General features: G+C 39.5%; 1 protein-coding gene across 7 annotated transcripts in view; it reads left to right on the forward strand.

The window, feature by feature from the left end:
* DMD (dystrophin) overlaps window positions 1-14,110 on the forward strand; it is a 2,532,480-nt gene that overhangs the window by 303,301 nt on the left and 2,215,069 nt on the right. The gene's annotated exons all lie outside the window — the stretch shown is intronic.

Genomic DNA, 14,110 nt, shown 5'->3' on the forward strand with positions numbered 1-14,110 from the left:
TAAAGGGGAAATCTTTACAGTATTTAATGTATCAAAGATAGAGAATAAATGCTTCTCTTAAGTACATGGGAAAGGTGAAATTACTGGTCATAAGACTAATGACCTCTATCACTGTGTCAGCCAGTGTGATGATGTCACCCAATACAGGACATAACAGTAGTAAATCCAGGTCGAAATCTTTTGCATGCAGATGGATTTCCTGATACTTATAATTTGATTGAAGCAGGATTTTGTTTTTATCAGAACCACACTTCACATGTAAAATGGAACCTGTACTGAATGTTGAGAAATTTATGTTCATTAAGGCTCATTCAAATATAACTACAGTGTTGGACTTAATAATAATTAGCTAACATTATAAGAATAATTTAAGTCTATGCAAACTTGATTCAGAGTACACTATCATTTCAAGCAAACTGAAAGTTTATTTCAATCAATTGTAAGAAATTACAGTGACATGCTTATAAGAACACATGAACAATTACTACAACCGGATAATTGATGGCCATGGTGCCTTCCCCTCTGTTCTGGGAAATCACCATTCCTGTACATGCCTACGATTTATGATGACTTCCCTGGCAGCTAGGTGGTAAAGAATATGCCTGCAATGCAGGAGACCTGGGTTTGATCCCTGGGTCAGCAATATGCCCTGGAGAAGGAAATGGCAACCCATTCCAGTATTCTTGCCTGGAGAATTCTGTGAACATAGGAGCCTGGCAGGCTACAGTCTGTGGAGTTGCAAAGAGTCAGACATGGCTGAGCAGACACACACACACACACACACTTACTACAGTTTGAGTCTTTACCTCCTGATTTCCATTTGCTTTTGGCCTCGTTGAAGTGTCCCAGAGATATCTCAAAGGGAAGACAACTTAGTCTCCTAGAGGTCCCAAGTGGTAGCAAGCCTCTGTTGATCACAGTGACAATGTGCTTCTCAGCTCACATTGTACCGGCTTCATTCTCTTCTCAGTCTCACTCAGTTTTTTACTGTGCTTCCTGCAATCACCTCGGAAATACATAATTTGCGCTCAAACCCTTTTGTCAGAATCCACTTCTGGGAAGCCCAACCCAAGAGAGTGTATTTTACTTTCAGTAATTTTGCCTCTAATTTAATTTTTCATCTTTTTTTAATCAAAGAAGTATATTTCGGGAAATTATAAGGACAGTCATCAAAAGGTATGTTGGTTTGGGAGTTGATTGCAAGGATAAAAAAGAAACATACTATCACACCATGTATAGTTAGTTGCTTAATAGTAGTTTCCAAGGGTACTGTGACAAACTTTGAGACTGGGTTTGTTGAGACCTAGTGGGGAAAGGTGCCATTGTTTAATGCCATATACACCTAAAATATATGCAATGGGAATGGAAGCCAATGTGCCATGGTTTTTGCCATCTCCAAAATAGACTGTATCAGATTTCATGTATTTATTTTAAATATACAGAATATGTTCTTTAAAAGAGATTTTATGTGAAAGGTCAACAGAAAAGAAATGAGTTGAAAATATAAGCATTCTGGATGAAAAGTGAAAGGGGAAAATGACTCAACTCTCATACTCCTACTTCTACCCTATTTCCTTATAGACATAACTGTCAGTGCCCTTAGAATTTGAAATAAAAGTCATCATATTAGAAAATATCTATGGTTACTTCCAACTGCAAGCCGTCAATCTAGAAATGAGTTTCCTTACCTACTTTACCACGAACAAGAAATAGCTGACAGGTAACTTGAAATTAGTAAAGCTTTTCTATACCAACCAAGTCTGAGGGTAGAAATTTTCCAGCAGCACAAATTTTCCTAGCCAGCATTAAATGTAGCACAATTAACTTACTAGGAAACTTCATTTGCTACCCTGATTGCTGCCAGTTGTTGTGGGCTTATGGTGGAAGCCAGCATCAAAGAGTAAATACCTTAGTTTTAGGAAGGAGAAGCATATAGCCAGACATATGCTTTGGCTAAATGACTTTATGCTTCATTTAGCATAACACTTGGTGGTAAAAGGGGGAAACATTTAAGTGTTGCTTTAGTAAAAATATTGCTGATAAAGATAGAATGTCTGAGACCATTGTTGGGAGAAAAAACTACATGGGATATTTTAAGCCTGGATTTTCTTAGAGATGATAGTCTAACTAACCACCAACTTCATTTACCATTTAAAGATTTCTTAGAAATTCATATTGCATCAGGACAGATAATATTGATATTATAATTCACAATAGTATAGTGATGCTAGTTTACTTTAGATCAGTTTACACATGAAAGCTATTTTTATCCTTCCTCTGTTGAATGAAGCATGGAGATATCTTCATTGACTTTTTTCACATTTCATTGCACTCATCTACTTTAGGTATCAGTCATTTCATAGTTTTGTTGGGCACATACTATATAGAAGGTCTTATGCTGAACCCTGAGAGCAATAGAAAGGTTAATCAGAAATAACATCCGCCTTCATGAAAATTAGAGTGGTTCTGGGAGAAAAGTCACAATGAGAGAATATTGACTATTATGAGATATTGGCAATCCAACCCTTCCCCCAAACCCTCTTGCTTCTCCTCTTGTGGCTGTTGACCCTAAAATCATAGTAAAATAACACATCAGTATAGGAAAAGATATGGAATTTATAAAGGAAGCCATTTTGTATTATCACTGGCACTTAATATCTCTTTTGCCATCACAATCAGGCCATGTCCCTCTTTGTTCAAGTCTGACTTAGAGAAAAGCTTTCACTGAGATTTTATAAATGAGTAATAGGGCTCATTATCATCCTGCATGACAGTTTATATGTCTCTGTACGATATCATGACAGCTGCTAGGGAGGATCCTGATCCTGCTATGTACAATACTGGATGGTTTTCAGTTCCATACAAGCTTTGAAATGATCTCTCACCCATTCATCAAAAATTATAGCTGTCTATGTTGCATATGGAAAACTGAAATATGTGTTTTCTTACCTTTCTGATTCTAGATTATTGCTCATGGAGGGCCTGTAACTGACTCCAAGCAATGCTATATCCTCACCTTAATGGAAGTATTATGATGTTATTAGCTGAGGAAATTGAAAGGATGAAAGAAACCATTCGAACACATCTACCCATTTAAGTCAACTTGTCCAGTTTTGACAGAGGGAAAAGGTTAAAAGCTTTTCTTACCTGAGTACAGGTCGCATTTTCTTACAATATTTTTCTTCCCTAATGATTCACATCTGTTCTATGATGATGATAGTAGAGATGATGATGATAAAGGTGATAATGATGATGATTCCTCATAATAGGTAACTATAATAGCAGGTAGAATGCAGTAAGTGCCAAAAAAGAAGGGCAGATAAATCTCATGAGAGTTCAGAACAAGGTAAGAATGACCCTGGATTTTTTTTTTTCTTTTTTGCTGCCGCTCTAGGCCTTTTCAGACACATCCTCTGTGTGTGTGTGTGTGTGTGTGTGTGTGTAATGAGGGGGATTCAACTCAAAGCAGTTAGTGGAATTTTGTGTCATATTCCTACATACATTATGCTAGTGACTCTGTTCATTATCACTTCCCTCTCTTTTTCTGATTATGGGTATGTTGATATTGATTCTTTTTGCTATTCCTCACTGTGAAATAACCATCATTGTGAATAACATATTGTAAAGTCAAATGGGGATAACATATTAATAGTATTTGCGGATAACATGAGAGTATCATGGGGAGACTCATTATATTTTTGCAAGAGAGAGAGGGTAAGGTTGGTTCTTTAACTCTTGAGGTATTAGTCATTAGTCTATAGTCTTATAGACTATATAGTCATGGAGAAGTAGATGTGTGAATATTTATTTTTAACATTTCTAACACTATTTCTAAAACTTTTTGAACTTTTACATTTTAAATCATATAATCAAAAAATACATATATAAAGACCAAAATACAATAGTTGTTTGAGCAGAACTTTTGTGTGTAGAGAACTTTATTTCTGTGGATACAGTTTTTCTTAATTCATTCAGTCATATGTCCACCAGTCAAATCATTCATCTATCCCTTCATAAATATATAATCTTTATATCTAAGATAAATGTATTGGTTGAACCATATGAAATGACTGATATTTGACCATTTTTGACATTAAGATGGTAATCTATGGCTGATTCATATCAATGTATGACAAAACCCACTGAAATGTTGTGAAGTAATTAGCCTCCAACTAATAAAAAAATAATAATAATAATAATAAAAAGATGGTAATTTCTTATGGTTCTAGCTAATAGCTCTACTATTAAAGTGCTGATTAAATGGAGCAAGAGGTACCGTGCAGGCACCATATCATTCTACTTAATCAGCATGTTAAGACAAAGATATGTTAGACAAAATGAAAATTTTGGAAAATAGATGATGCTTTTATAATAGAAAATGCATATGCTCCCCTAATGAAATCAGAAAAAGGAAAACGTTCTTTCCTGTAGGAACCCTATTAATCCTGTGTGATCTTTATAATACTAGTAATGGACTGGACTGTGAAGAAATAGACAGCTGGGGAGTTAACTGTGGATATAAATTTTTCTATATTTAATCAAATTTGCTTAACTCTAAATCAAATAAATTTAGCTGAAATCAGACAGACTCCTTTCCTTTTGAGACAGTGGACTCTATTAAGTGCTATGTCTGCCTGGACAACACAATGATTAATCTTGCAAATACCACTTAATATGCATTTAAACTGACAGTCTAATGGAAGGGGGGATTGGTATAAAATATAATTTTTAATTCAAGAAGTAAAAACTGTTTCTGCTTTAATCATCCATTTTTAGTAGAGTTAAATAGCACATATTTTAAATTGCAGATGTAAGTTCTCTTACATATCTAAGAATCTGAATTGAGGGAATTTGTTTATAATGCCATATTTGGTAGAAATATTACAGTCTGGAAAAATGGTAATATCTCAGTTGTGTCTAACTCTTTGCAACACCATGGACTGTAGCCCGCCAGGCACCTCTTATCCATGGGATTTTCCAGGCAAGAACACTGGAGTGGGTTGCCATTTCCTTCTCCAGGGGATCTTCCTGACCCAGGAGTAGAACCCAGGTCTCCTGCGTTACAGGTGGATTGTTTACCATCTGAGCCACCAAGGAGAACACTGCTATTTTCATAATACTGTACACGTGAAACTTATAATGTTATAAACCACTGTTGCTGCTGCTGCTGCTGCTAAGTCGCTTCAGTCACGTCCGACCCTGTGTGACCCCATAGACGGCAGCCCACCAGGCTCCCCTGTCCCTGGGATTCTCCAGGCAAGAACACTGGAGTGGGTTGCCATTCCCTTCTCCAATGTGTGAAAGTGAAAAGTGAAAGTGAAGTCGCTCAGTCGTGTCCGACTCTTCGTGACCCCATGGACCGCAGCCTACCAGGCTCCTCCGTCCATGCGATTTTCCAGGCAAGAGGACTGGAGTGGGGCGCCATTGCCTTCTCCAATAAACCACTGTTAACCTCAATAAAATGGTCTTCCCAGGTGGTACAGTGGTAAAGAACCCGCCTGCCAAGCAGGAGATGTGGGTTCTATCTCTGGGTCAGGAAGATCCTCTGGAAAAGGAAATGGCAACCCACTCAAGTATTCTTGCCTGGGAAATCCCATGGACAGAGGAATCTGGTGGACTACAGTCCATGGGGTCACAAAGAGTCAGACACAGCTTAGTGACTAAACAACAACAACCTCAATAAAAAGAAATTTGAAAATTAAAAAAACTGTTTTCTAAAATGTAAAAGTAAAATAAGGGTAAACTTCTTAGTTTGTGCTATAGAAAAATATTACACTGTTTTTGCACTGGGAAATAATTTTATCTATGATAATATACTCTTCATGATTAAAATCTAAAGACTTCTTTTGGCCAGTCTTCTAGATTGTGGATTCTGGTAAAGGAGCAGTATAACTACTTTAAGAGCAATTAGAGCTCTTAACCTCTTCAAATCAGTATTGATACTAATTTTTAATAATGAGGTTCAGCACCACTTGAAAAAAAGAAAAATGTCCCAAAGCATATGCATTAGTTATTTTTTCCATTTTCACTAAAAGGAGCCTTGTTGAAATTACTGTTAAAACCATTGGACAATACTGATGTGTAGTCAAAAACAACTAATGTTAACCTGAATGAAAAAGCAACATGATTTTATTTTGTTCATCAGGAAAAAAAGACAAGTATTTGTACCTTAGGTATTATTTTTAAGCTAGTCTTATTATTGATTATTATTGTTTTTACTGTTAAAACCTTATTTATCTAAGATTGAGTAATTGAAAGCTCAGGGACACATAAGACATTTCCTGAAAGAGTATCACTACAGTACCATGGCCAGGTTTCTATATGTGAGGACTGTTTTATTTTTCTCAGAATGTGAAGGATACCAGAGGACATATAAATGAGAAAAGCCATGAATGGAAACTCGGTTGAATCTCAAGATAGAATTCATTTGAATTTTTAAAATAATTTGAGGTTTCCGTGGAAGCTCACTGGCCTTTCATAGAGTTACTTCTATGAAAGTGAAAGTGAAAACTGAAACTGTTAGTTGCTTAGTCACGTCTGACTCTTTGCAACCCCATGGACTGTAGCCCGCCCACTGTTTAAATAGCTCAGTGTTAGAGTCCCCACCCCACCCTTTACAAGGTTATGTGTGTGTGTATGAAAGTGTGTACATGTGAACATGGGTGTATAGCTTTGATTTTTGTTGTTGTTGTTCAGTTGCTGAGTAGTGTCCAACTCTTTCCTACCCCATAGTCTACAGTGCGCCAGGCGTCCCTGTCCTTCACTATTTCCCAGAGTTTGCTTCTTGTAGCAACTGAAATTTTATTTGATTAGATCTTTGAGCCCATCCCACTGAATAAAAATAAAAAAGGAATATCACTGTTGAAACTCACAAAGAAAGCCTAAAATTTCATACATAGAGTGTCTTACTGGTCTGCTTTGCACACATCTGAATTGTTCATAGTTGTGCAAAAGTAAACATAGTCACTTGGAGACCACATAATGGAAGTGTGTTATTGTTTCCATTGATATCATGCTCAGTTTTTTGTGTAAAATAGTTATTACAGTGAGAGTTTTCTTATCATCCTTGAGTTATATACCATTTGGTGTTGGTTTTCTATGGTCGGCATAGTTCAAACAGGATATATTTTACTGGACTCTTTTGGCTTATCAGTGACACTGACAGGAGTGATCGTTATTATTTCCATCTTTTCCTTCCTTCTTTCTTTGTCATCTATTCCCAAATATTCTGATCCACTGATTACTGTTATTTCTCCTGGAAAGTTTCAAACCATAATACCTTTAAGCATGAAATCACAACTACAGGACAAAGCTGATAAACCATTTTTCTTTAACAGTAAGTTTTGCCTCTGGAATCAGGTAAATGATAGTAAACCTTATGCAGTACTTTTTCTTCTCAGAAAGTAAAAGAACTAATAGCTTTTAAATTTGATCTGGTTGTTGTGGACAATACTTAACACTCCCAGCAATGATGTGTGCCAACCAACACAAAGTAATGCTAACAGGAGTTTACCCAAATCTTGGTTTCCAAGATTTGTTGGGGTTGGTAATTCGGATATGGAGCAGTCTTATGGCTGACCTTAGTTCCTAAATCTTCAGTCTCTCCAGAAGTCAAATGGATGCAGCATTACGCAAGGATCACAGTTTAAATCACACTGTTGGAAGTGAGTGTTAGTCATTCAGTCATGTCCGACTCTTTGCGACCCCTTGGACTGTAGCCCGCCAAGCTCCCCTGTCCATGGAATTCTCCAGGCAAGAATACTGGAGTGCGTTGCCATTTCCTACTCCAGGGAATCTTTCTTACCCAGGGATCAAACCGAGGTCTCCCACATTGCAGGCATAGTCTTTACCATCTGAACCACCAGGGAATTACACTATTAGCATAAATTATACTGTCTCTTGGAGAAGGAAATAGCAACCCACTCCAGTATTCTTGCCTGGAAAAGTCAACGGACAGAGGAACCTGGCAGGCTACAGTCCATGGGGTACCAAAGAGTCGGACACAACTGAGCACATCAGCACGTATTCTGTCCCCAGGTCATGGGTAGACAAATATATCAGTCAGGATAGCCCCAGGGCTTAGTGCTTATCTCCCAGAAACCAGTCAGAGTCACAACTTCCTTTGGAATGTGAGAGTTTGAAGGACCCATACCTGCTGATTAAATGTTTACTACATAATAGGGAAGGGAACTTTGTAGATATGATTACATTCAGCTCAGTTCAATCCCTCACTCATGTCTGATTCTTTGCAACCCCATGGACTACAGCACGCCAGGCTTCCCTGTGCATCACCAAAACTTGGAGCATAGTGAAACTCATATCCATTGAGTCGGTGATGCCATCCACCATCTCATCCTCTGTCATCCACTTTTCCTCAGGCTTCAATCTTTCCCAGCATCAGGGTCTATTCCAATGAGTCAGTTCTTTGCATCAGGTGGCCAAAGTATTGGAGTTTCAGCTTCAGCACCAGTTCTTCCAATGAACATTCAGAGCTGATTTCCTTTAGGATGGACTGGTTGGATCTCCTTGCAGTCCAAGGGACTCTCAAGAGTGTTCTCCAACACCACAGCTTAAAAGCATCAACTCTTTGGCACTCAGCTTTCTTTATAGTCCAACTCTCACATCCATACATGACTACTGGAAAAACCATGGCTTTGACTAGACAGGCCTTTGTAGGCAAAGTAATGTCTCTGCTTTTTAATATGCTGTCTAGGTTGCTCATAACTTTTCTTCCAAGGAGCAAGTGTCTTTTAATTTCAAGGCTGCAGTCACCATCTGCAGTGATTTTGGAGCCCAAAAAATAGTCTCAAACTGTTTCCATTGTCTCCCCATCTATTTGCCATGAAGCGATGGGACCAGATGCCATGATCTTAGTTTTCTGAATGTTGACATTTAAGTCAAATTTTTCACTCTCCTCTTTCACTTTCATCAAAAGGCTGTTTAGTTCTTCTTCACTTTCTGCCATAAAGGTGGTGTCCTCCACATATCTGAGGTTATTGATGTTTCTCCCAGCAATCTTGATTCCAGCTTGTGCTTCCTCCAGCCCAGTGTTTCTCATGATGTACTCTGCATATAAGTCAAATAAGCAGGGTGACAATATACAGCCTTGACTTATTCCTTTTCCTATTTGGAACCAGTCTGTTGTTCCATGTCCAGTTCCAACTGTTACTTCCTGACCTGCATACAAGTTTCTCAAGAGGCAGTTCAGGTGGTCTGGTATTCCCATCTCTTTCAGAATTTTCCACAGTTTATTTTGATCCACACAGTCAAAGGCTTTGGCATAGTCAATAAAGCAGAAGTAGATGTTTTTCTGAAACTCTCTTCCTTTTTTGATGATTCAGCAGATGTTGCCAGTTTGATCTCTGGTTCCTCTCTTTTCTAAAACCAACTTGAACATCTGGAAGTTCATGGTTCACATACTGTTGCAGCATGGCTTGGAGAATTTTGAGCATTACTTTACTAGCATGTAAGATGAGTGCAATTGTGTGGTAGTTTGAAGATTCTTTTGGCATTACCTTTCTTTGAATGAAAACTGACCTTTTCCAGTCCTGTGGCCACTGCTGAGTTTTCTAAGCTCACTGGTGTATTGAGTTCATCACTTTCACAACATCATGTTTTAGGATTTGAAATAGCTCAACTGGAATTCCATTACCTCCACTAGCTTTATTCATAGTGATGCTTCCTAAGGCCTACTTGAATTTGCATTCCAGGATGTCTGGCTCTAGATGAGTGATCACACCATCATGGATATCTTAGTCATGAAGATCTTTTTTTATAGTTCTTCTGTGTATTATTGCCACCTTTTCTCAATATCTTCTGTTTCTGTTAGGTCCATACTATTTCTGTCCTTTATTGTGCCCATCTTTGCATGAAATGTTCCCTTGATATCTCTGATTTTCTTGGAGATCGCTAGTCTTTCCCATTCTATTTTTTTTTCTCTATTTCTTTGCACTGATCACTGAAGAAGGCTTTCTTATCTCTCCTTGCTATTCTTTGGATCTCTGCATTCAAATGGTTATATCTTTCCTTTTCTCCTTTGACTTTCACTTCTTTTCTTTTATCAGCTATTTGTAAGACCTCTTGGACAACCATTTTGCCTTTTACATTTCTTTTTTCTTTGGGATAGTCTTGATCATTGCTTCCTGTCCAATGTCACGAACCTCTGTTCATAGTTCTTCAGGCACTCTGTCTATCAAATCTAATCCCTTGAATCTGTTTGTGACTTCCTCTGTATAATCGTAAGGGATTTGATTTAGGTCATGCCAACAAATTTGGGAAACTCAGCCGTGTCCACAGGACTGGAAAAGGTCAGTTTTCATCCCAATTCCTAAGAATGCTCAAACTACCACGCAATTGCACTCATCTCACATGCTAGTGAAGTGATGCTTAAAATTCTGCAAGCCAGGCTTCAGCAATACGTGAACCATGAACTTTCAGATGTTCAAGCTGGTTTTAGAAAAGGCAGAGGAACCAGAGATCAAATTGCCAACATCCGCTGGATCATCGAAAAAGCAAGAGAGTTCCAGAAAAAACATCTATTTCTGCTTTATTGACTATGCTAAAGCCTTTGACTGTGTGGATCACAATAAACTGTGGAAAATTCTGAAAGAGATAGGAATACCAGACCACCTGAACTGCCTCTTGAGAAACCTGTATGCAGGTCAGGAACAACAGTTGGAACTGGACATGGAACAACAGACTGGTTCCAAATAGAAAAGGAGTATGTCAAGGTCGTATATTGCCACCCTGCTTATTTAACTTATATGCAGAGTACATAATGAGAAACGCTGGGCTGGATGAAGCACAAGCTAGAATCAAGATTGCTGGGAGAAACATCAATAACCTCAGATATGCAGAGGACACCACCCTTATGGCAGAAAGTGAAGATGAACTAAAGAGCCTCTTGATGAAAGTGAACGAGGAGAGTGAAAAAGTTGGCTTAAAGCTCAACATTCAGAAAACTAAGATCATGGCCTCTGGTCCCATCACTTCATGGCAAATAGATGGGGAAACAGTGTCAGACTTTATTTTTTTGTGCTCCAAAATCACTGCAGATGGTGATTGCAGCCGTGAAATTAAAAGACACTTGCTCCTTGGAAGGAAAGTTATGACCAACCTAGACAGGATATTAAAAGCCGAGACATTACTTTGTCGACAAAGTTCCATCTAGTCAAGGCTATGGTTTTTCTAGTAGTCATGTATGGATGTGAGAGTTGGACTATAAAGAAAGCTGAGCATCGAAGAATTGATGCTTTTGAACTGTGGTGTTGGAGAAGACTCTTGAGAGTCCCTTGAACTGCAAGGAGATCCAACCAGCCCATCCTAAAAGAGATCAGTCCTGGGTGTTCATTGGAAGGACTGATGTTGAAGCTGAAACTCCAATACTTTGGCCACCTGATGTGTAGAGTTGACTCATTTGAAAAATCCCTGATGCTGGGAAAGATTGAAGGCAGGAGGAAAGGGGATGACAGAGGATGAGATGGTTAGATGGCATCACCAACTCAATGGACATGGGCTTGGGTGGACTCCAGGAGTTGGTGATGGACAGGGAGGCCTGGAATGCTGTGGTTCTTGGGTTAGCAGTGTCAGACATGACTGAACAACTGAGCTTAACTGAACTGAATCGTCTAGTGGTTTTTCTCTGCTTTATTAAATTAAAGCCTAAATTTGGCAATAAGGTGTTCATGATCTGAGCCACAGTCAGCTCCCGGTCTTGTTTTTGCTGACTGTATAGAGTTTCTCCACTTGGGCTGCAAAGTATATAATCAGTTGATTCGGTATTGACCATCTGGTGATGTCCATGTGTAGAGTCTTGTCTTGTGTTGTTGAAAGAGGGTGTTTTCTATGACCAGTGTATTCTCTTGGCAAAACTCTGTTAGCCTTTGCCCTACTTCATTTTGTATTCCAAGGGCAAATTTTTCTGTTACTTCAGGTATCTCTTGACTTCCTACTTTTGCATTCCAGTTCCCTTAATGAAAAGGACATCTTTTTTGGGTGTTAGTTCTAGAAGATCTTGTAGGTCTTCATAGAACTGTTCAACTTCAGCTTCTTTAGCATTACTGGTTGAGACATAGACTTGGATTACTGTGATATTGAATGGTTTGCCTTGGAAATGAACAGAGATCATTGTATCATTTTTGAGATTGCATCCGAATAGTGCATTTCAGACTCTTTTTGCTCAAACAAACCTTGTGTTCACCAGGACCCAGAGATCACACAGAGACCAAGCCATAACTGTGTTTGAGTGCCTCCTGGGGAGGTACAGATCAGCAGTGGATTACTGCAGAGGCAGGGGCTCTGGGTGCAGTAGACCTGAGTATGGCATAAGCCCTCTTGGGGGCTTATGGAGGTCACCATTAACCCCACCATAGAGCTGCCAGAACTTACACAGGACTGGGGAAACAGACTCTTGGAGGGCGCAAACAAAACCTTGTTTGCACCAGGACCTGGGAGAAGGGAGCAGTGACCCCACAGGAGACTGACCCAGACTTGCCTGTGAGTGTCCAGGAGTCTCCAGCAGAGGTGTGGGTCGACGGTGGCCTACTACAGGGTTGGGGGCACTGAGTGCAGCAGTGCCTGCATGGGACCTTTTGAAGGAGGTTGTCAGTATCTGCATTACCTCCACCATAGTTTGGCCTCAGGTCAAACAACAGGGAGGGAACACAGCCCCACCCTTCAACAGAAAATTGAATTAAAGATTTACTGAGCATGGCCCCACCCATCAGAAGGAGGCCCAGTTTCCCCTTCAGTCAGTCTCCCACCAGGAAGCTTCCATAAGCTTCTTATCCTTCTCCATCAGTGGGCAGACAGAATGAAAACCCCAATCATAGAAAACTAACCAATCTAATTACATGGATCACAGCCCTGTCTAAGTCAATGAAGCTATGAGCCATGCTGTGTAGGACCACCCAAGATGAATGGGACATGGTGGAGAGGTCTGACAAAGCATGGTCCACTGGAGAAGGGAATGGCAAACCACTTCAGTATTCTTGCCTTGAGAACCCCATGAACAGTATAAAAAGGCAAAAAGATAGGACACTGAAAGAGGAACTCCCCAGGTCGGGAGGTGCCAAATATGCTACTGTAGATCAGTAGAGAAATAACTCCAGAAAGGATGAAGAGACAGAGCCAAAGCAAAAACAACGCCCAGTTGTGGATGTGACTGATGATGGAAGTAATATCTGATGCTGTAAAGAGCAATATTGCATAGGAATCTGCAATGTTAGGTCCATGCATCAAGGCAAATTGGAAGTGGTCAAACAGGAGATGGCAAGAGTAAACATCAACATTTTAGGAATCAGCAAACTAAAATGGACTGGAATGGGTGAATGTAACTCAGATGACCATTATATCTACTACTGTAGGCAAGAATCCCTTAGAAGAAATGGAGTAGCCATCATGTTCAACAGGAGCCCGAAATGCAGTACTTGGATGATTAAATTATGGACTTTGAAATGGAGAGATTATCCTGGATTATCTGGATTGGCCTAATAAAATAAGAAAGATTTCTTAAAAGAATTAGAGGAGATGTGACAATGAAGAGCACTGATACAGAGTGACAAGATCTAGATTGAGAGAGGCTATGCTGCTGGCTTTGAAGATTGAGGAAGGAGACTATAAGCCAAACGAATGCAGATACCAAGGGGGAAAATGAGGTATGGGGTGAAATGAGAGATTGGGATTGACATATATACACTACTGTGTATAAAATAGATAACTAATGAGAACCTACTCTATAGCACAGGGAGCTATACTCAGTGCTCTGTGGTGAACTAAAGGGGAAGGAAATCCTAAAAAGAGGGGATATTTGTATCCAGGGGCATCCCAGGTGGCACAGTGATAAAGAGTCCATCTGCCAGTACAGGAGGTGAAAGAGATGCTGGTTCAATCCCTGGGTCAGGAAGATCCCCTGGAGTAGGAAACAGCAACCTACTCCAGTATTCTTTCCTGGGAAATTCTATGGCCACAGGGGCCTGGCAGGATGCAGTCCATGGGGTCACAAAGAGTTAGACATGACAGAGCACACACACCCACACATATGTATGTTATAGCAGAGTTACTTTCCTGTACAGCAGAAACTAACACAACATTGCAAAGAAACTATAATTCC

This window comes from Cervus canadensis, chromosome X, assembly GCF_019320065.1.
Source record: "Cervus canadensis isolate Bull #8, Minnesota chromosome X, ASM1932006v1, whole genome shotgun sequence".
NCBI classification, from domain to species: Eukaryota; Metazoa; Chordata; class Mammalia; order Artiodactyla; family Cervidae; genus Cervus; species Cervus canadensis.